The 24,835-nt window shown below is 46.2% G+C and overlaps 1 pseudogene; it reads right to left on the reverse strand.

The window, feature by feature from the left end:
* Positions 1 to 24,202, reverse strand: part of LOC106747407 — a 256,552-nt pseudogene extending 232,350 nt beyond the window's left edge.
* Positions 24,203 to 24,835: the final 633 nt, after the last annotated feature.

Consider the following 24,835-nt stretch of genomic DNA (forward strand, 5'->3'; position numbering starts at 1 on the left):
TTGAGCGTACACATACGCGGCACGAATGCGCGTCGTGCACAAATGCGGCCGTGGAAACGTGATACGTGTTACACGGCCGCCGTCGGATCACGCGTGGGCGGAATAGCGGAATGCTCGCGCGTCGTCTCCGCGTCTTTCGCACGCGCGCCCTCCTCCTCCGAGTCGCGTCCACCTCCCCTCTGCCGCCGCTGGCGCCCTCATAATCCTAATCGAATCCAAGCGGCGGCGACGGCGTCGAATAAATTTGCAATTCACCACGATCTCAGTTCGGAGCGCGGCTACAGTCCGAATGACAATTCGAGGCGCGCGACTGGATACACGCTCTCTCGTCCGTCTCTCCCAGCCACAGCAGGTGGGTCGTCCTGGAGGGCGAAGGACGAGGCGCCGGGTCGCAGCGATGCAAATCGCTGATTACAAATTAAAATCGGCCCTCGAGGGTGTTCCGGGCTCTCGGAGAGAGGGGGGAGAATGATGCCGGCGACGAGGACGCGGGCAGCGCAGAGGCAAGAGGCTGGTTCTGCCTATTTCATTTTAGAAAATTTAAATTCAAATCCGGCAAAATGCACGGGACGCCGCGACCGACACGACGCGGCGCTGGTACATATGTATGCTCACATATAGATATGTGTATATATATATATATATATATATATTATATATATATATAGACGGTTTATATAGATGTACATGGGATTCGGCGGAGTGTCGTTGGCAGTGGCGGCGCACGACTGCGGAAAAAATCATAAAGCACGCGGAATGCAAAATGCAAATGCCGCGGGACGTTCACGAAAATGGGGAAAAAACCGCGCGAGATGTATATCCGGCGCGAAACGCGCGCGATGCATCGAGCTAACCCGTCGCATTCCTCTCTCCTTTCCCTGCCGGTCCCGCCCCTTTTCTTCCGTCGAGCTTATTTTTCTTTTCGTTAATAATGGACGCACGTGTGTGCGTGTGAGCACGCGTCGGGTTGCGCGCGCGTCCTCTCCCTGATAACCGGGATCTAGATTTCATTAACGTGCGATCCCCCTCTCACTCTCTATCTTTTTTCTTCTTTCTTTGTCTCTCTCTCTCTTTCCTCCACACCGACGCGAACTCGCTCATTTGCACGCTAATGCGGCCACGAGAACTAAATATAACGAACGCGAACATTTTTCCTCCGGCCAATAAGAGCTTTCGCACGCGAACTGCTCTAATCGTAAACAGAAGACGTAAATCGACTTCTTTTTCAAGACATTATATACAAAAGTTTTATCATATCTCTTCTTTAATAAATATATACGATTTTCAATGTTTTTTGGCATTACGGTTTCGAGGTAATTCCGGTCGAATGTCAATTTTCTGCTTTTTCATTTGTCTTTCTAGTACATATTTTTATAGAACTTCTTGCACCGCTCTATATTACAGTATTACACCTGTAGGTATTCATTACATTAAGCAGATCCGACATTTCTTGCCAATTTTATGAGACTTCCCACTTAGGTGATTGCCATTACCCTAATACTTCTTTTCCGTTGAAAAAACCTAGCGGCTTTAAATTTAAGTTTTCCCGTTCAGCAAATATTTTCTAGAAATAAATTCCGGTATTCTCTGTATTATGAATTTAACATTTGTCACAATTGTTTTAACACATACACGTAAATGTCTACTTATAGAAGGAAATATTATATATTCAATTATATATTTCTATTTCTAGCAAATATTTGCCAAGGAACATTGGAGTTAATCATTTCACTTGGATCGAGTAAATATTATTTGAACGATAGCACTTTCTTTCCCATAGAAGTAGAGTACGCAAACCTAAAGCAATATCCTCATTGGTTCTCCAATCTAAGTTCATATTTACGGTTATGATAATTCGTGAAAGCCCAAAGCGGGCCGCGAGCGGCTCGCGAGTGCGCCGGTGCGACCACGAAGATGCCGCACTTCGCCGCGGTATTTTCGGCCGAGACCGGGCACGGCGCTGGTATAATTTCGCGAAAATCGCGATATCGCGATCGCGGTCGGAGTTATTACGCGGCGTCCCAATTTCGCGCGAATTATAGCGTTGTAATTTCCAGCGGAGTTAAGCCTTGCGCACGCGCTCGCGCGATCGCCCGTAGTTAAACACACAACTCCGTCGAAATAACAGGATTGTAATTTTAACCCGGACAAAGCGGACTCCGGAACGCCGGTTAGCCCGTCAGAATTACAATGGCGCCGAGTAGGTAATCCTACATCACCGAGCGGGCTCGCGGAGACACGCGCGCTTCCATCATTGCGCGTCGTCCGGATCGGGACCGACACGCTCTTTCGCAGCAGGGACGCGGCATTGTTCCGAGGAATTTCAAACACGTGGCCGCGCTGGGCAGTCGCATTCGCGGCCAATGGAAAGTGACTTATCGTGTCGGACGATCGTGAAAACGCCCGGCGGAAGGACGTAACGCGCGGAACGTACGGCCGGCCCGGCGCCGAACAGCCTCGGCCAGATCCGAGGTCTAATGGAGCTTCCGCGTTGAAATCGCGCCGTGGCTGACACGGCATGCGACAGCCGGCGTCGTTAAAGCGTTTCACCGTGTCGCGTTTATAAGCTACGTTTGCGAGCAGGGAGACGATGAAGTTCTGCGCTCTAATTCGTTCGCCGCGCTCCGATCGTCTCCGATTGGTAGCAACCTCCCGTGGACGTTTTTGCCTCGCGATGGGTTTGCATTGGTAAATCGGTTCGTTGCTATTTCGCCCGGCGAGCCAATTGCACTCTCTTAGGTTGGACCAGTGAAAATATCACTGATAAAACGATGAGAAAATCATAAGAAAGGATTAATAAATAGTATCTTTCCCGTTATTCTGCAGTCAGGTTTCCTTGATAGAAACAGCTACTGCTATTAACGGACTTCTTCAACGAAACTTTGCTAATCGACATTTCTGTGTTTACAATCATGATCCCTAGTGACTATCGATTGGTTTTCAATGATAATACACTGACTACATTTTAAAGAGCACGAAACTCTCTTCTCCGGTCTATCGAATTTTCCAGATATTTCCGAAACAATTTTTGCGACTAGTGATAGCTAAATTGAACGTACCTTACGGAATATTGTTATTGATAATTGACTATGTTAACTATTTTATCAGTGGCCACGCATGAGTTCAAGCATTGGCACGCTGCTCTAAGAGCGGGTTGTAAACGAAATTAGAATCAAGCTCGAGAACTCGTTTTAACGCAGTTAAACTCCTTTATTTATTGCATCGTTCGCGCGAGGAGCCCGGCTAAACCATAATGCGATTCTCGCATTAAAATCGCTTTCGAGCTGGCATAACACGTGACAGCGCGGTAGTAAAACATTTCGCGATATCGCGTTTAAGCTCGGCGAGGCGCGATGCTACGTAATTTCGCGCTAATTCGTGGGTGCACCGCGATACGAATAATTTTATCGGACGCAGCTATGTACCCCGGCCGGAAGAGATAACGTCTGTGAATTAGTAATATTATTAAGTGTATCAACAACTTGAAATGTGCAAGTCTCGCGGGTGTATTGGCGATCTATAAATACGATAATAGCGAGCGAGGCTGATAACGCTTCTTCGCGAACAACCTCCTGAAAAATTATGTAAATGTATGTTAAGAACAAACGCCTTTTGACGATTAAAACGTCTGTCAAAAATGTTTTCAAAAACAACAGAGGAATAGAATCAAGCGAGTAACAGATAGGCGTGTGACCCTTCTCGCGATACATCGAGAGCTGTCTTAACGGCTGAAATTAAACGTCGTCCGAGATGTCACGGCTCTCGGCAAAGCTCACAGTTGCAGTAATTGCAACCGCGTTGGATGACTCGACTCTTCGCGAGAGGTGAACGACAAGCGACAATGCATCATCCGCGACAATACATCTTGGCATTCGAAGAAGACGTTTGGCAACGGCTTTGAATACCGAGAGTACGTTGCAAGTGGTCCTTTCTGCTAAATGTATCCCTATTGCAATCTCCACGTTGTGCGCTCGTTTTTGACTCGACAAAACGGCGATTTGAGATGACAAATTATTCCGCGGAACGCGTCTCCCACAAGTGAGAGAATATTTTGTTTCTCCATAGACAGAGAAAGAGAGAGAGAGAGAGAGAGGCCGATAATATGTCCCCGAGACTAATTCGCGCATATCGGACACGTTGATCAAGAGATATCACCTGAAATCCCCCGAATTACGCGGAATTGTTCCGCACACAGCGCGCGCGCGCACTAATACGGAATTCTAATTTATCCTATTTCCCGCAAGAATTACACCGCTAAGGAAATCGAAATTTCCCAAACGCGCCACGTTGACGCAGTGTGCGAAACCAATCTCCATAATCCAATTTCCAACGTGTGATTCCCGCGCACGCGTAACGTATCGGCCGTTCTTTCCTCGAGTCAGTCGGGTGTGCCAAACATCTATTTTCATTCGCGAAACATAATTACCTATTTTGCATTTTCGACCGCGAAATATAATTAACCGTTTTACATGCTCGCACGGCAGATATAAAATATACATGTCTTACATTTACGCTCGCGAAAATATATTTGCATGCTTCAGACTCCCCGTCCGCGCTCGCGAGCTGCATTTACATATTTTACACGTCCCTCCATAATTACCCGAGAAAAAGCTCCGGACGCAAACAACGCGCGGAGGAACTTCATTCTTGCCGTGACGGAGGGACTCTCTGGGTCTCTGAGTGAAGGAAGACAGCCCCATGGCAGAGCGAACGGGCGGGAGAAGGCGAGAGGAAGGAAGGAAAGTCGAACCGAGAGAGGAGAGAGGAAGAGCTTTCGCAAATTCGGACCATATGGAAGATCGTAAAGGGGCGACGACTCCGAGCGGCCCCGGCGATTCGGCAAATGGATATTACCGACTGAGACTTGTGCCCTGCTAGCTGTCAGTAGCCGACGTTCGTGTATAAACAGAGGGTGGCGAGACAGGGCGGAGGAAACGAGGAGCGAGGGCGAGATACAGAGGGGACCGGGGGAAATAACGGGAACGAGGCGAGGTTAATGGAGTGGAAACAAATTTAAAAACCCTCCCCGAAGGGGTGGACTCCCTGTGTGGGTGCGTGACGCTCGGTGCGCGGATATGCGCGCCCGCAGGTAACCGTAATGCAAGTTACAGCGGGGGTAACTATGTATTTACGGACCTGTGTATACGCGAAACAAACAAGCCCGGCGTTTCGTATACAACGTAGACTTCCGTTCGCCGCTTTGCTCGAGGAACGGGGTATCGCCTTGTCTTCGTTCCGCCGTGCAAACAATCTTCCGGGCGCGAGCGTTACTACGCGATAACGACACCGACGACGGCAACGACACGGCGGTGGCGACGGCGGGGACGGTAGTGGTAGCTACGACGACGACGCTGTTGCCCGAGAAAATTGCATTCGTAAGTATTATCGCGCGCGCACGCGCAACGTGTTTTCGGAGGTGGAACGTAATAAGCTGCCGCGTCGAGACTCAAACCGGAAATGCGACGTCAGTTACAAAGAGCCGTCCGTGTGGTATCAACAACGCAAAATTGCATCGCGGATCCGTTGCCATCGTTGCATGAGATCAGACGGGACACTCGTATCGGGAATTTGATCTTGGAACAATTCCACGACGGAAATAAATCTAGACAATGGCAGACGTATCTTGCTAACTCCGACGTCGCGAGGCGCGTTTTCCTGTTTTTTCTTTTTTTTCGTCGTCGTACGGGCCGATAACCCACGGGTTTCTCAAAATGGCGGGATGCCTGCTCTCTAAGGTGAAATCAGCTGTATCATCGCTGAGAAACAATCAATAGCCACTACCCAGTAAACACCAACTATCGGTAACGGTAACGTCAATGTTATAATTTCTCGCTCAACGATACCGCACGCATTATAACACACATTATATTGCATTTACATCGCTGAATCGGAAATTATAACATTAATGTTATATTATTGTTAGTTGGTGTTCATTGGGTAGTGATCATACTTATAAGTATAGCACTGCGAATCGGTAAAATTTCGCCGCGAAAGTTTAACAGCAGCAACTGTTTCCGTCGAGGGAATTTAACTGCACAAACGATGAAAAGATATTATTCATTACTTATCTTATCGTCTTTTTAACTTCTTAATTGTTTGCTTCTTTTCTGTTATCTTAATCCCTACTTTTAAGGTATTTCAATGATTTTGCCTGAAATATTCTTCATTATGTTGAATTGATTTAATTTATACTATATTTGGAAGACACTTATCCTGATTCACTGACCGAAAACAGTGAAGTATTAGACAAAAGAGTTAGGTGGAAAAGTTTCCGCAAAAAAATTAGTGAACATCCACTGATCATCGGCAGAATACTGTTACATTGATTCAATTTAAGGGAGTACGGAGGTTTCCAAGATTTTGCGAGAAATTTACGCCCTTCGTGTTTTTTCTTCTACTCTTTTACAGTTGCTTCATAATCTCAGATCTCTCTGAGCTGTTCTCAAAACCACCCGCCGTATACGATTCTCGTCAAGAGGAGGAAAAAAAGGGAGAGCTGTTTTCGCAATAAGAAAATCAAAGGCACGAGACGGCTTTAAGCCTTCATTATAATGTAGTTCCGACGGTCGTAGTGGTTCCGCGAACAGTCAACGCGGATAAGAAGAATCCGCCGAATGTTTATAGGTAGCGGTAAAAACCCACTCGCCGTTCGCTAAAAATGTACAAACGACGCGATCAAAATTCGTTTCCGGCAACGCACGGCGCCGAAGAAATTCTCAGACGGCGAACGGCCGGGGGAAGCATTACGGAGGGAAAAGGATTTGCCATCGAGGCTTTATTCTCTCCCGCCGAGGACAGACAAATGGAAGACGATGGAGCAAGAAAACGGAGGGGTGGAGAGCTCACGAGGGGGCACGCGGGGAGGGTACGGAACGACGTGGTGTCGACGGCGAGGGGCGGAAAAGAACGGTGCATCGCGCCATCGGTGCGTTCTCGCGGCCGTATCGGCTTTAATATAAAACGATTTTACGAGCCGAATAAAAAAGCCATTAATCGCTCCCGATTGGACCGTCGCGGGGTACGAGCCGAGGGTAGGTAGATGATGTATAGCGCGGTCCGCGGCTTAACGTACAATAAAGGACTCTCGCGGGAGCGCCGGCGATAGGTCACGGCCTACCGTCGTTGCTCCTATCGTTATTGCGATACCATTCGTCGTTCCTGAGAGCGATCGACAAGGGCCCGCCGAGATACAGCTTGTAACGATCCGACGCGGAATTTCAGGAAGGGGCACGCCATGTGGGAGTATTACATCGATAACGACGCTTAACCGCTGAATGCTTAACTCCAAGTTTACTCGCTATCGCTGTGACCCGTTCGACTTATCTAAAGCGAATTACCTAACGTGCGCGAGATGCGAAGTGCGGGAATTGGGTAAATAAATCGCGGAGGACCGAGAGAACCGTGAAAAAGTGAGATTTCGCACTGGTTGGAGATACAAAGGCTACAAAAGTAGAATGGAAAAATGCTGTTGTGTAGAAGAGAATTGCCGCTGGGAGCAGCGTAATTGGAATCAAGCTTTCTTGATTAGAAGGCAATATTGTTAAAATTAACGCATCATAGACAGTAAACAATTTTGTTTTAACTATGTGTCCACTATGAAATTTTTACGTGTTAACACGGGGAACAAAGGCACGGGAGGAGTAAAAACATGGAGAATAAGATTAAAAAGTATACAATGTAGTAAGTACAAACAAAACAAAAGTAAGTAGTAAGTACAAACAAAACGAACAAAAAGTATACAATACGTATTAAATTAATATATTCACCTTGTTAATATATTACTTTTTAATATATTCATACTGTTAAGGTAACAAAAATTTGGGTGGACAGCTTGTAACACATTTTTTACTATATGCACATTGTTTCAATAACTAAAATATTATATGGAAAAAAGATTGGTTAAATTAATGTGGCAATGAACGATTCAAATGCGTTTTTGGTTGAGAGAAGAAAGGACTGAATTTCTGGTTTTTGTGAATCAAATTCGGCTCGTGGAAATTCTGTTCAACGAAAACGCGTTTGCTTCGTTCATTGTCACGTCAATTCAATCAATGTTGTCTCTCTAAATAGTTACAATAATATAGTTACTGAATCGAAAAGATTTACTCCAATTACAGCACTGATGATCAGTCCTAATCATATAACAGTATTATATCTCGGTAAATGAATACAGGGACTCCCAAAAATAATATTTATCACAAGTAGATGCGATTAAGCTTACGGGGCATACAGAAGTTCGTGCCGAGAGCCACGTGGTTGAGGTTTAAATAATCGAGAGTACAAATCCTTTCTCGCGCGGGGCGTTATTTCTCCCCCTTAAAACTAATTCCTCTCGACGCGTATTTTTGAGCGGTCCGAGAAGATCCCGGAGATTTGCCTTTTATCTCGGAAATATAAATACAGGTTAACCGTCGAGGAAAGGGAAGGGCGATGTTTTACTGACGCGATAAAACACGCCGTGGTCGCATAGGAACAGCCCCTTGAAGTGGAAAAGGGACGATCGGCGGTGACCAGCTGGGATGGAGTCTCGAGGCCGAAACGACGGCTCCGTGGGCCCCTGCATGACCAGGAAGGACGTTACGCACGAAAATGGACAAGACACGGAGGAGCGCGATGGCTGTTTTGACGGAGGTTATTTTCCGGGCGGGCGATCTCGCCGGCGATCAGTGTACTTCAGGGAGACACTACCCTCTTGCTTAAGAAGACATTACTCTGCCCTCATATATGGACGTGCAGGTCGCATAGGTAGGACGTTTATTAGACAAATATACCCGATCTTCTCCCTCGATTATCGTTTCGGTAAAATATTGCAATGTTTCTTGTCCAGCGTATATGATGATGGGATCTGCTTTTAGTTACAGCTTGTCCGAACTTAAAGCGGCTAACTTAAAACGAAGCCATATCTTTTTCTAAAAAATATGTCGGAAGAAAAGTAGACTCCTGTATAAGAAAAGAGATGGGTTGAATTAACGTGAACGAACTAAATGTATTTTGGTTGAAGGAGACAGAATTTCTGACTTTTACGAACCAAATTCGGTTATAAAATCCATAAATTCTGTATCTTCCAAGCAAAACATGTTTGGTTCGTTCAGTGTTACGTTGGTTCGACTAATTTTTCTCTTCATGTATATTCAATCGTACATATGTTAAGAGAGAAAATATCGAAAAATAATAAATAGTTATTCGATGCGTATTAATAACATACTTACTTTTACCAATATATATATTCTTACACTAAAGAAAATGTATCTGTTACACTAAAGAACAAATTTTCTTTCGAGTGAGGAAATGTACATTCCCTTAAATTTATAATTTTTTCATGAAATCAATTCAGTTTATCCTATTTAAATAAAATAATTTAGATTTAAGTGAATATGTCATTAGTGATCGCCGAATAAATATTTTTTATTCTTCGGATATTTTTTTCTTTCAGTGTTATAATCTTCCCTACTTCGACACATATAATCGGCATTCGACGAAATATCTGTCAATTATATATCGTCAAGTCCGAAGTAAAAATCACTATCCGAGATAACGCCGAATTTCCGCTCAACTTTGCGGGGGAAAACACCATATGCGTGCACTCGAAGAGTAAATTCCCTGTTCGAAATTCGGGATTTATTTGCGTAGCAGCTCTTCCTGAACATATCATAATATAGGGTGCGAGTCGAAGTAAGAGTCAGGCGGATGGACCAACGCTTGACTGATCGTGGGGATGACGAGCGAGAAAACACACCGTGGTGGCTTCGGGCGACGGTGTAATGACAGGTGGTGATATAAGTGGAGGAATAGAGTACGAGTGGGACGATCCAAACGATCTCAAACACATACACACACACACACACAAACTTGTTCCCAATAAGAGAGTTGTCTCAATGAAGCCTGGCAACGCGATCACTTCGTCATCCGTTTCGCGGATATATAAGTTCTCCCCATCGATGCCACGGCTCGTTACGGCCTCGCGACGACACGCAATCCCCAACGCGGTCGATGATATCATAAGGTATATTAAGACGTTATTGACGCGCCAGTGTTTCCCGCTAGCGCATCGTCGTACGGATCAGACATTGCGTGCAAACCTGTTTGCTTTGGATTACGCAACATTGTCGTGATGTCGACACACACACACTCTCTTTTTCCTTCACTCGCTTGTTCTCGCTCTCTCCCTCGTTATACTTGACTTCGCGTTCACAAGAGACACTCGAATCTCGAAAGAGAAGTACTTCCCTCTCTTGGAGGAATAAGTCAAGAATATTCGCACAGGCGAGGAGAGAAATCTGCGTTTTTATGCACCTAAAAGCATCGTTAGAAAGATTACGTTCTTTTAAGTTACTCACGTTTTCTCCGCGCTTCTTCCTCGCCTGAACCTGTCGACACTCAATTCTACGCGCGGTGGATGTATATTTCAAAAGGCCTCCAGTTTTCTAAAGATATATCTGCCGGGTGTGTTTCGAAAGAACATTAATCTCCTCAAAAACGCGACACGCCAAAAATATCGGCGAATCGATCGTCGCTGAGTTAATCATCAGTTGAGTGAAACAGGTGAAACTCATCCCGTCGTAAATTTCTTCAAAGCGGCCCGGACGTAACGAAATTGTCAACGTGACTGAATTGTCGCGATAGACGACGGGTTCGGCCCCTTCGCGCTCATTGAAACTAAATGAGGCGGGATGCGAATTTCCTAGAAACGCGGCTGTGATTTATTATTAGACGATGCGTCACATTGCGTGCCATCAGGAGAGCGCGGACCGGCCGGTTGCATGAACAATTAACGGCGAAACGATCGGCGATAAGAGTCACGAACGCCGGCCGCAGCCTTGAAAGAGCGTGGACATCCGTTCGACACGGCGTGGCCCACGCGCCCGTGTATTTCGGTACACGCGCTCGCTAGCGTAAACCGGAGAAGTTAGTCACTCGCGGGAAAAGCGAGGTTGGGATGGATGAGGGAGCCTTCGATTTTACACGGGTGACGACGGGCGAAAAAATAGATAAGGACAGAACGTTCGGAAAAGCAACGAGGCGGAAGGAGATTTCCCGCACCGCGAAATTACCCGCACACGTATATGCATGCGCGCTCACGGTACGTGTGTGTGTGTGTGTGTGTACGTGGGCATGTACACGTGTTTTCTTAAATCCGTTCTGCAGTTAACGACGCGCAGCAGCTGTCGACAATCGCTGGAACGACCGACCTTGTGATGTCCGCGCGAATGTACGGACAGTTAAAATCGCGCGCGGCAAGTAGACGAGCGCGCGGCTGCGGACGTCGCTTTTAACCGCGTGACGGTTGCGCTCGGAGATTACGTACCTTGCTTGTGCTTCTCGGAAGCGACTTCGCCACTCTATAAAAGCCGCGCGGAATGATTTAACATTCGCTAAATGCGCGAGGAGCGAATGCGAAAGGAGGGGGAACGAGTTAACCCGCCGGCGAATATTCTCCAGAGAAAGAGCGCGGAACACTCGCCGGCGGTTACAACTCGCGCGCGTTCTCTCGTCAATTCTGCAATAATCCCGCTGGAAACGGTTCGCGAACGCCGAAATCCAAAGAGTCTAAAAGCCAAGACGTCGCCTCCTTACACCCGCTCCCCTTCCTTCTCTATCGTTCTTTTCCCTCATCTCTCTCGATTGTCGCACGCTTATGCTCCGTATCTCCCATCTAAAAGCGCAGCCTCTGTTCCGATAATATTCGCTCGCCTCTCGCGACTGCCTCGAGAGGGACCGCGAGCGCTCGACTTCACTACACACGCAGACACGCAAAAGCGCGTCCGTATTCCGTTCACCGTTCTTCCACGCGGCGCGACGTCGGGCAACAAAGTCGACGGCATTAGCCAGGTGCGTCCGTTCCGGCCGAGAGATAAATCCCGCCGTCGGCGTTCCGGATCCGCGACGTCGAGTAATAGTCCGCTCTTTCTTTTCTCCCTCACCTACCACCCGTCCACCCTTCCTCCCACACCCCTGTCCCTTTCCCGCGAGAAGACGACGTCGGTGACGGCGGCGGGGCGCAGTTCATTCCACGGATCCTCCCGGCTCCCCCCCGCGCCGAGTTCGACGCACGGAATAATATAGAGGAGAGAGAGGGAGATTCGCCCTCCCGAATGGATCTCGCACCTGGGTCCGTCCCTCGGGAACACCGGCGGTCGATTCCGCGCGCGGCAGGGAAAATCGACAGCGATCTATCTAACTGCCTTGTTGTCCGCGTATATAGAAGCAGCCATTTACGCCGGCGTTGTCCCGCGTCACGAATAATTTACTAGGCCATTATATCGGATTTTTCCCAGCGGCTCGAACGATTGTTTTCACGAATTTTAGGAACCACGAAGCGCGCTCGTTGGTCGCGCCCTTCCGCCCATCGACATGTACTAGTGGACGGAGCATGGAATCGAAACCACGTTGACAGATGCAGGAAAAAACAAGAAAATGCGTCGGTGATAACACTTACGTAGTCCGAGGCGCTTAAAAATTCTTCCTTCTCCTCCTTTTATGCAATTAACATTATATAAGTAAAATAAGAATTATATTTAACAGTTATTTATTACGTATAAGGTAAAAGTACCAATACTCGAGGGCATGCACCTAAACTTCGACATTCTTATTGTTTTTATTTTTCACTGGGAATATCTAAACTTTCGATCATGAATAAATCTACATACATTTATATCAGCATGTAAATATATTCTATGTTGAAAGTTTAAATATTCGTACTTAAAGACCAAAATAATGAGAATGTCCAGATTTAGGTACATGTTCGAGCATTGGTATTTTTACCTTATAGTAATTTCAGTTTTACGCAACGTTTACGCATACATCGTTGTATACTTATAGATTGCAACATGTTAATCTTTAGATCGATTCTTGGCTCAGATAGATCCGATGAATTGTATTTGAAGAGCTATAGTGAAGAAATGCGTGAGTTCTCCCTACTCCCGAAAAAACTCCCGTTAAAGAGTAGTTTTGTCCATTAAACGTAGTGCGGATCTGATAAGCCGATTAATGCGTGTTTGGGAATCATCCGAATTTGACGCAGAGCCAGTAATGCGGTCGGTGTGTAATTTGACGTCATAAGTGAAGTGATTTTGTTTTACTGAAAATTTGTGTGTAAACGCAACTAAACATTGTGATTACGCGTATCTTCTGTCTTTGAAAATGATAAATAATAATGTTAGACTCAGCTAAAGTGTAATCTACGCGAGCGCATCTTGAAAAACGTGATCCTAAATAATTTATATAATAATGTATATATTTTTTTTAATAATGTGTGTTATCATTTTACGGGTAAAAATAAACTATTTTTGGTGCTTCCATAACAAAAATATTTTTTTCTTACTTAAAATTTATATAAAAACACTTATTTTCGACATTTCAAAATACTCTCTTTTCAGTGGCCCAAAAAAAATATGTTTTTCGAACGCGCGCTAGTTATATTTGTTCTGTTAGAAATATCTTTCAACTGCATCGCCCGTATAGTTGCAGATCAAAATAATAAAAAGTAAACAAAATTATTTTTAAATAAAACATTATCATTCTCGAGACCAGTGTTTAAATTCGAATTTCTTTAGTAATTTAAACTTGATTTTCTGTAAATGCATGATTAAACATTAAAATAGAAGAGTTAGAACTTGATTCTAGAATTTCGTTAACCTCTTTTTTCCATAGTTTTTCAAATATGGAATTTAGAAAATCGCATAGGTTCAATATGACCCTGTTTGCGGTGCGAGCGACTTCTCAGAAGTATGTGGTTGAAGAGTTAAAAATGTTCCCAATTTATAAGAATACAAAGCTGTTCCCCTTCTCACTGAACGAAATTCAACTAATGAAAAAATAATAGAAAGAGAGATCCATGCTCAAACATTTATTTCTCTCTTTCTAGGTCCATCAACATAAAAGATCAAAGAAATGTTGCCATATACTCCGTCCAGTGCTACATGCCGATGCTTCCGCTCCACGATCGCCGTGACACGCGAACGATCTCTCCCTGACGTGTTCGATATTTCGATGTTGCACTGGTGAACCGTCGGGGCTTTAAGTAAATTTAGCATTCTCATTCTCGCGAACGCGGAGACCTATTTGGAGCGCTAAGTAGTGCGCGACGTCTGAGAACCACGTACGTTAAATAGCGTCACGTGGCTGTCTACGATAAGTTTCGCTTGAAAAAAGATGAACGCATTTCTCGCCTGAAGTCGCTGTTCAAAGATTTAGCGCGGCGCGGTCCGACTCGTGAAACTCGATCAACCGCGGAAAAAGGAGGTCGGGAGGAGCGGCCGGACGGTGTCGCGTCACGTCACGTCTCGTGTTGCGTTTCCTCACGTCACTTCGAAAAAATATAACGGCTCCGACTGCCGGTCCGCGGAGAATGAATATTTAGCGGAACGAGCCAGCCTGACCGATCTCTCGCGAGCCTGTCGCGAGCGAACGAGCGGACGAGCGTGCGCGAGCGCGCACACCGCTACGTTTTCACGCAATATCGATATAATATATTCCGTCCGACGCGGAAGGCAAAGCGCGCGCGCGATCGCTCATTCGATTTGACCCACCTGCCGCGTGTATATTATACAGAGCGTGCTGCGTCGTAAAATTTACATAAAAAATCGAAAAAGAATCCTCTATTTCGGGGAGAAATTCGTGGATGGTGGGGGGCGGGAGAGGGCGAAAAGAGGATCTCGTACTTGTGCGTAATCGAGAATGAAACGCAATTCTGATGCTTCCAGCAGCACATCATGGTGACAAACTGTCTTTCCTTCCTTTCTTCAACTCCAGCTACCCTTGTGAGCACGGGCCCAATATCATTTCACGAGAGTTTGTGGATTATAATAATTAGGTAGATCAGTGCTCGATATTATACTCGCACCTTTGTAGTGATTTTCCGGAACCATGCCTACTTTTTCCTACCTCTTTTGCTCACCTGTCGAGTCAAGCGATTGACAGTCGCAGCGTATAACTTCAGGGGATCGACAAATTTATAATATAATATATATAGTATAAATATATATAAAAATAAAATATACAAAGTATGTAATAAATAAATAAATAAATAAAACAATATATGTAATAAATAATATATATAAGTATAAATTTCACTTGTGAGGAACTCCTTAATTACTGAAAAGTTCTTATCGAAACTACGGTTCTAGTCAATTATACTAATCATGTTGATAACGTATAAAGGATCTCTCATGGAGGACTAGTTTTAATAACGACTTTTCAGAAATTAGGGAACGTCTCACAGATCTTATGAAACTGACGGTCCCGAAACTGAGCGCACAACCATCAGTCGCATGGTTCGAAGAAGCGGGAAAGGCAAGAGCAAGTGAGTAAACACATCCCTCGAAAATCGTCTCAAAAGTATAAGTAATCTCGAGCACTGAATTAGACGGTTAATTAGCCGACTGATATAAATTAAATTTGACTAGGCATGTGCGCACCGCCAAGTATTAAAAAAAATATATGGTACACGCTAATGAACTCGATTAAGGAAGCACATTCAACAATACAACCCGACCGCCAAGCAGACTTTGGCGGGAAACTGCGCGAAAACTGCTCCCCACGACGCGAAGTATCGTTCGAAAGAAAAGAGAACGAACGTATAATCGCGGGATTCGCCTCGCCGGCAAGATTCGATCCCTCGCGAATTTGTACTTGTTATCGTTACCTTCGTCGTGTGTACACTGGTAGGAACTTCGAACTTTAGGATCGATCGAAGCTCGTCGCGGGAGAGGCATTTCACCCTCCTCCTCCTCCCGGTGCGACTTTCCTGACGCAAATTCGGAATAACCCCGGAAAATGCAGCGTCTCCGGGAGTGCACTCTGAATATAACATAACTCCCGCGGCGGAGAGCTTTTCTCCTACACCGGCGAACCGACATCTGACTTCTCGTGTGTCACAAAAGAGAGCTGGGCCGGAAGCCGTGTGCGAGAGCCTCGCGGGCAGATTTCCGTGCGGCGCTCCGTTTGAAGTGGTCCCGCGTCCCATTCCAGCAGCCAGCCAGCCCAGCAGTTTCGGCCCCGCGTAAAGTTCACCTCGATATATGCAGATGCCGCCGGTCTATAAACGAGTCTGCGTACGGCTACTTACATCGGATAACGTTTCTAAGCTTAGTCCGCATTGAGTATACGGTAACGCTACGCGCGCGCTCGATGTTTCACGTAAGGCGGATTAATCCCGGAACACGGAGTTCGCGCGGATTCTCATCTTATTTGAAAGTCATTGGTCGGAGCGTACCACCGGGTCCGGCATGTTGATTGATCTCGTATCGCACGGAAAGAAAACAGGAGAAAATTCCACGAACGTGACGAAAAGTGAAGGGCGCGAAGTTTAGTCAACCCCGAGAGTAACACCACAATTTTGACGTTAAAACAACATCATCGGTCTTTCAGGCTTACATCAGGAAAAAATGATAAAATCGCGTTTTTACATTTTCTTATCTTTTATGAATTATTAAGTTCATTATTCATTTTTACTTATCGCCTTTGTAGACTGGTTGCCGCTAGGGAACCAGTTATCTCATTGGATCGGCTGATAATAGCAGTGGTCACGTGAATCCAATTTTCCCCAAATAACAGGAGGAAAGGAGTGAGGTGTAGCGTCTTGCACAAAACGTGGGAGAAGGGACAAGCGAAACAAAATGCGTGTGGATCTTGTAGACTTAATATGTTATCGTCAGAGTTAAACGCAACTCGCGCGCACGAAGACACCAGAAGACGAATACGCGAAGACAGTGACGAGAGAGCAACAGGAGGAAACACAGTTATGGATGCTCGAAGGCGCATCAGTCGCGAAAAGTGTCTCCTCCCCATATGCCTCCCGCTATAATTTCCCGTAATTCCGTAATTAGCTCTTCTTGCTATTCCGTCTAACGTACGACGGCCACGCGAGCGAGAGAGTTCGCTGCGAGTCGCCGCGGATGTAACATCATCCTATGTCCGCGGCGTCGCAGCACGTCCGACGGATGCTTCTCGAGGGTAGTGTACATTCAGCTGACGCACATTATGCATACAACGCATATCTCTCGCACGACCAGCGAAAGTCCGACGACGCCGCTGATGATGCGCGACAGCTTGCGTAACGCACACACGCGCTCACGCGCCGCAAGGCAACGCCACGCCGGCTGACCCACATGCGCGGTCTTTATTTAAACTGGTTTCCTCCTCGGCGTCCTTTAGACCCGACTTTCGTCTGTGTCTTCTCCGGTCGCCAGGTCACCGGATTCGGCCGCGTCACTTTCCGCGAGAACTGCGGCTCGGGAAAGGTCGACTTGTGTACCGAGTGCCTCGCGTAGAAAGAAAGGGAAACAGAGAGAGAGAGAGAGAGAGTGAATTTGCCGGTTCAAGCACTTGAAACAAACACTCGCGCTGTAAGGAACGTGTAGTTTTCGGCGAAAGAATACACATCTCTCGCCGGCGAGATAAATGTTTTCCTCGACTCCTTTTCTCCCTCTCGCTTTCTCTCTCTCTTTCTCTATTTCTTTGCGATTGACTTTGTTGGTAAGTTTCATCTTCCCGGACAGTTCGTTCCGCCCGTTCTTTTTACTCTACGAGTTGTATCGTTGTGTCGTTTCTATCAATAACCCGAGTCGAAATTTAGATACTACTTTGACACTCTCAATAATACTTTGCGCCTGCTTTATGGATAGCCTATATTTTAATGAAATCATATTTTGACAATACTGATGCTTGTTAACTTCTCTTTTAAACCTTTAACCCTCTGAGTGGCAACCAAGGCCATTTGTGTCCGGGCCATTGCAAGAAATGCTCGTTTCTCAAAATAAAATGATTAAATATAAAATACTTGGCAATTTATAATTGACAAAATAGCTATATGGTCTTCAAATAGAGAAGTTAAGGTAAATTCGATAAATTTTAGAGATTTTTTCGAGATTTTTTCGAGCAGTTCAAGAGTAGAAAAATCGAGGAAGACACAAATGACTCTGGTTACCACTCCAAAGATGAAAATACCACTAGAAGCTTAATTCTATAGATATCATTTTAATGATACCTTGGGCAATCTTTTTTTACGCAAAAACAGCGAAAACGAAAATTTTGGTATCAGAATTAAAGAAAGAGTAAGTTATATTATCAGAATTGAAATTGAGTGTGTGAACCTATTTTGCTATTAGTTCTTATTTTACTTTTAGCTCTTACTGTGTCGTAGAATTAAAGGTTTAACATAGGGCATAAATTTCAATGTAGGAAATATGACGAAAACTACATACCACTTCTCTCTATCTGTCTTCTTCTCTCTGTAAGGCCGAGATAACGTTGGAGAAAAACGGCGGGAGCAATTGCGGCGAATCGGCTGCCTGTTCGCACCGGCCACGGCGAAGTTCGAATTTGTCCGCGGTCGATTCATGGAACCACGAAAAATTTCCATTGCAAATGCCCGCTCTGACTTTGATACCGAGTGGAATAACGAGCCACCGAGACGAGCGCTTTTTAAGCATCGACGCGGGCCCGCCTCGTCGAATATTCTTGTTTCTCAAACGTATGTAAAGTTTGAATAATATAGCACAGAAGGCGGAGAGGAAGCGCGTAAAAGGAGCAACGCGGAATAAAAATGCACCATTACGTTTTCATCGATCCACGCCGCTTTCGCGTCTACTGTGCTAGGTGGGCTTTGAGTTCTCGCCACGGTAAAAATAACGATGCGAACGAAAGAGAGAGAAAGAGAAAGAGAGAGAGAGAGAGAGAGAGAGAATGCGCTCGCGAGGCAATTATAATTTATAATTACGAATGCATAGTCCCCTCGCGCGTATCGCTGCGCGTGTTGTTATTTTATATTCTCACATCGCATTCCCTTTTTACCAATCATTATACGTGCAACGTTACGCACATTTGTACTCACTAATTTGTTTGATATTAGTTGGATATTAGTTCATCGACGAAAGAAATCGCGCGTCCGCTCGCCTTTATTGTGCGCGCGACGTGTATAGTCAGCGTCATGTATGCTGCATCACTTCATGGATTGAATACGTTTATGACATAATTTTTAGCATTTTACACGTATACATAAAGTTGTAATTATTACAATATTATAGTCATTATAACTGGAGTTACTTTCGCAATTTTCAATCTAATGCGTCACGTGTAAGGCTGAAAATCGTATAACTTTCCACCTACACACGGAGAATAATAATAATAATAATAATAATATATTAGCTTCAGCAGGAGTATATCCTAGTCACGTAATATACAAGTCTAATAAATAATACTATCAGTACGCTATATTGTTGGACAGAAATTGTCTACATCTAGGGAATGATGTAGCATACACGATGCCGACCGTACGAACGCTTTTCTCGAGAAAACGCTACGTCGAGAAGCTCGTCGGCAATTCGACTCGCCGAATATTCACTTCGATTGGTTATTTGCCGTGGCGCGTATAACTTATAATAGTCAAACACGGACATGATACTCCTCTCAATTACACACACGCTCGCGTAATACCTCCGGATATACCCAAGCAACGTCGTAATACGAGCGCGCGTATCGGATTTCGCATCTCCTAATCGAACGAACGTTACAAGCGCTGCACTACTACGTGCTTTTATTTCTAGCCGCCGTATGCTGTCATAAGACAGCTCGACTTTTGTATCACGAGGCAGTTTGTAATTCGATTCTGGAAAAACGAGACCGCTTCTTTCCGAGTCACTCGGCCGCCCGCTCGCGCGGCCGCCCGGAATTCTCTGTCTCTCGTTACGAGACGCGTGTAACGGGACGACTGCCAAATTTCGCGACTACCCGAGGCATATCGTGTTGTTTGATGTGTCGTGACGCGACACACAAACTTCGGGGTGTCCCGTCGGGATCGCGAGGAATTTTTATTCGCCCCGAGCCTCGCGACACACTATTCCGCTTTAATGCGTTCCCTCGCCTCTTGCATTTTGATTGCGAAAGTCTCGCTGAGAGAGAGAGAGAGAGAGAGAGAGTGAGACGAATGTTCATTACATAGAAAATTAACATCTTGAATCGCGGAGAGAAGCAACATTTCTAATTCCACGTTCATCGTGGGTTGAACGTTGAGCGAGCCGGGACGCGCCTGAATTTTCAGCAACAGAAAGCAACGCGCTCTCGCGTGAATATAAAATATTTTTCAGCATCTCCCTCTCTCTCTCTCTCTCTCTGGCGAGTTCCCTCGGAATATCGCTCCCGGGACGTTCCGTCGTCGGCGGAGACGGCGGATTTGTCATCCGTCGTTTAACTAGCCGGCGCCGTTGGAGAAACGAATATCCCTGACACCTCGCGCAACACCAGGCGTTTACGGGAAGAGCGCGAATTCGCGTACTCTTCGCGCGTAATCAACGCGCATATCCCTGCGGGACTCGGCAAGCTGCTGCTACGACCGGCGTGTTGCAGTGTTGTCGCGACAACGCAGCAGGTCACAGAGACAACTTCGTGACCATACGGGGGTCGTCTTCCCGAGGAGACGCGCGGCGAATTCTCCGGATTCTACCGCGATGCAAGCGCGGCCGTATTCCCAAATCGATCGCGACGACGACGACGGGAGAAAGGGAAAAGCAGAAGAAGCATCCTACTGAATTCCGCCGATCCGGTCTCACCTCTCCGAACGAGTACGTGAATTCCGGTGGGCGGGGGGAGGGTGGGATGCTTGGTTGGTCGCGAGAATCATGAATACGCCGTGTGTCGGTTTCGTGTACAATTCCCGGGAGAAGACGCTGGCTCTTCCGTGCTGGGAAGCTAGCGTCGCCTCGCATGTCTCACCTTTCACGATCCGGGCGGTGTCGTTATCATGCAAACGGTGAGTTTCCACGGTTCGCAGCGGGGCGAGCGAGCGTCCGAACGTCAGGTGTCACGCTATCTCCGGAGGGAAGGAGGTAGAGAGAGAGGGAGAGCATGAATGGCGCGCGATTAGAGAAAAGAGGTTTGATTTATTACGCTCGCGACGCGGTATGAATGAGGATCGGCTTCGTGTCGCGAGAAACGAGAGAGGCGTATCGCGTCGTCTCGAGAAACACGGCGCCTGATTCATGCCGCGTCGATAGCGTCGATCGTCCAATTTTGCATATGCGCCATTCTAGAACATTTTTTGGGATCCAATTGGAATCCGAGTTCCTATATGGAGAGAAAAATATTTCGTATATGTGACTATAATCATAATTGTGGAAGGATTATATAGTCGGAATATAGTCGGAACCGCTTTTCTAACAAGTGTTACTACTCAGGTGATATTAAGACTTTCTAAGACAGCATAGAAGCGTCTTTTAAACAATAAGGCATCTAAAAATATAATTCTGTTTATTAATCTCTTAACTCGATACTCGATCAAACCGTCACTCGACTCTGGCAATGATAGTCGCACAGCCAATCAGCATCGCGAAAAAGAAGCTTCGTCTCTAGTTTGGGTTAAGAACCGGATTTTCTTAATTAGTATCGCAGTTATACAACCTATTTTCGGATATTTTAGCTTTGGGAATCCTAATCGGAATTTATGTAATATTTGGAATAATCTAGGAAAATACCTATGCACACATAATCAGGTTGATGCACCGATATACGCTGATATAAAAAGAGAACGTTTACGGAAGTTTCATTTGATGAGGCGATTTTGCAAAGAATGCCGGGAATATCACAATCGACATTTGACTCGAGTGGCGATTTAAATTAAGAGCGATTTAAATCGAAATTCAGGAAATTTCTTTCGCAGCGTGTTTTTTCCTAACCGACTCGCGTTCGAAAAGTTTTCTCGCGGTAATCAAATGTTCCAAGGCCGTACTCGTCGATCGAGTGCACACACACACACACACACACACAGTCAGTAGAAGAAAGCTCGCAACACTTTTACCTCGATGAATTCTAGAACGTATCCATTGTCCAATAGGAGAAAACTTGTTTTTCAAGAATTACTGAAAAAAGGAAAAAAAAACAACTCCCACTGAATACCGGACGCGTTTCGAAATTTATCGAGGTAAAAGTGCTGCGAACTTCCTTCCACCGGCCGGCCGCGGACAAGAAAACCGCTTGAAGCTGACCGAGCTGAATTTCGTCCGACGTACGAACAACACGACGGTAATGCGGCGGGATTAACAAGAAGAAACGTCGGCCGACGGTCGGTCTGCAGGAGACGAGTGATCCCGGTCCCTTAATCACAACAATAGCAAATGTTACTCAACGATAACTGTATTAGGCCCGATAAAATACCAGGCTCGCGCGCACCCTTCGAATCGCGCGCGTCTGTTTGCCGAGGCCGAAGCGTCCCCGCAGCGCAAACATCCGCGCGCGACCCCCGGCGCGCATAAGCCGCTATCTTCTTTCCCCAGGAAACTACTGTCACGCGAGCGGCATTACGGGATTATTAGCGGACGCGAAACTCCGCAACTCCTCCGTCTCCACACCGGGATCGATCGCCTGCATATTTGATGAACGACGGCTGCAGAACGAGGCGCGCATTACCGCGTTCAACCCCTTCCCGCTCCCTCGCGGGAGCGAATGCGTGAAACTATTTCAGAATCGATACTTCAACGTCGCTACGTAACGAGGGACTTATTTTTCCCCCGGAATAACTGCGCACGCGGATGTACGAGGCGTTTCTCCGCACGGCAAGAGATTCGCGATTTATTATCGCGATGGGAAATGCGCGACGACGTTGGATGTACACTGGTCGCTTACAACGATATCGTCGGGACGAATTTCGCGGAAGAGTCTTGTTGACGGAACGAGCGCTCTTCGCCGCTTGCGTGCTCCAGCGCTCGGTCGGACGCGCTCGCGGCTATTAACGCGAATTAACGACGAATTATCCGGTTTGCATAATTTAAAATGGACGCGCGAGCGCTCGATGTAACGTCGAGTCATTAAACACGACGCGATACCGCTCTCGCGCGCGCGCATTGCTTTTATCGCGGCGTATTAATTTACGTTAGCGACTCACCGAGTTAATGGCTGTCATGCTGCTAACTCGACCTGGATCTGTGTCCACTAGCCCGCTGTCACTCTGCAACAGAAAGAGGAAAAGTGCGAATCAGCGGGATGAAACGATCGACGACGCTTCCGCCCGCCGATATCCGCCGCGCGACGCTTCGCGCAACTTCCGTGATCGCGCGCGGAAAAAGGCGGATTCCAAGGGGAAAAAGATAGAGACGATTTTCTCTGATATAAGTGCAGTCGTCCGTGTGTTTCACGTAACCTCGCAGAGGCCAGTGACGCGCTCGGGATGTAGAATTCGCGACGAGAATTGTTGATGATTTCGGGAACACAGGATATCGCGGAGAAAGCGGACGGCGCTCATATGAGAATTATTCGCTCCGCGGAATCCGAATGGAATTGTTTGTAATCTCTCGCCGTCGGGGAAGCCAGGTCTCACGTCGGCAATATGTGTATACTGAAAAATAGACAACCAAACGTGTCTCGGTTTGAAGAAAATCGAATTTCCGGGTACAGAAATGAAAATCGGTTTATGAGGACTAGAAATCTTATTTCCTTCGAGAGGAAGTCTCTTGGTTGCCCATTGTCAGGTAAATCCAGCGAAACTCAGTTTTCCTTGTACATCGAAAACAGTCATAGTTATTTCCGGCCTTTTTATGGCGTTAACCGCAAAAATAGTCATAGCAATATGCATGTAGAGTTACCATCACTGACAATATAAGGGCCATTCAACAGTAACGTCATATATTTTGTTTACATTCATGGATACATTTGGTTGCATTTGGTTAAAATATTTAAGTTTCGCACACATGGTTTTGTATTAAGAATCAAAATGTGTTAATTTGTAAGTATTTATTCTTTTAAAACCAGACTGCTTTCTCCGTACAAAAATTATCTGTATTTCAGAAAAAGATAATAGCGTGCAGTCTAACAATTATTATCCTCAATATGATTATACACTACTTTTACTTATTCCATGAAAGCGGGGGGGGAGGGAAGTTCCACGCGTAATATTGGAAGAAAATCCAAATACTTTGCGACGAAACATGACAAGCGGGACGAGGAGACAAAAAAAATCGCTCGAATTTCACGTGACCTAATTATTGAATGACATCATAGTAACACTTACTAGAAAAATGATTCTTCTGACTATAATTCTTTCACTATGATACTTACGGTCACAAATACCAGATATTTTTCTCTCAGTGCGATCAACGTGGGAATCAACGTGGGGTCTCGGGCTTGGGGGACGACGCGAAGTCGCGAAAAATCATCGGACAATTCGCGGAGCATCGATCATTCGCCTACGCGAAACGACGCTCGTTCTGTCCCCGAAAATTCCGGCACGTCCGTCGCCGGCCGCTGGATGTATAAACAAATTCTCGCACGTGCGCTAAAGTATCCCCGAGTGTTGCGTTCGACAACACACGCGGCTCGAATCGCGCAGAGCGGGGGAATATAATATCGAGCGGATACGAAATACTTGGGACAAATACACCGTCTCTGTAGATACCGGTGGCGTCTTTTTTCAGCGCCCGGTGCGCTAGGCATTCTTTACGCGCCATATATTGCATTCTACGGGAAATGCCGTCGCGTCCTTCGCTCGCCAGAGTCCAGCGTTTCAATCTTGCGCGAGGCTTTCTCTCTCTCTCTCTCTCTCTCTCTCTCTTTTCCTCTCGCTCGCCGGACAGGCTTGCGAGTTGCGCGCGGCGCGCTTGCCAAATTCGTTCGCCTCGCGAATTTTTACCGTCCGATATCCCCCGGAAACGTTCGAGCCCCGCCATCGGTCACTCCGCCGGCGGATCCCGACGGGACTATCGAGACGGAAATTCCCCGGGAAGGAAACGACGGCAGCGCGGCGAATCATTCGGGCGTGTCGCGCGAGGGTGGAGTACGCTGACGACGACGGCGAGAGAAACCGAGAAATCGTGCGCGCGAGAGGGTGCAGCGAAGAAATAGTACAAAGGAC

Source organism: Dinoponera quadriceps, unplaced genomic scaffold, assembly GCF_001313825.1.
Source record: "Dinoponera quadriceps isolate SergipeBrazil2010 unplaced genomic scaffold, ASM131382v1 scaffold2414, whole genome shotgun sequence".
In the NCBI taxonomy this organism is placed as follows: domain Eukaryota; kingdom Metazoa; phylum Arthropoda; class Insecta; order Hymenoptera; family Formicidae; genus Dinoponera; species Dinoponera quadriceps.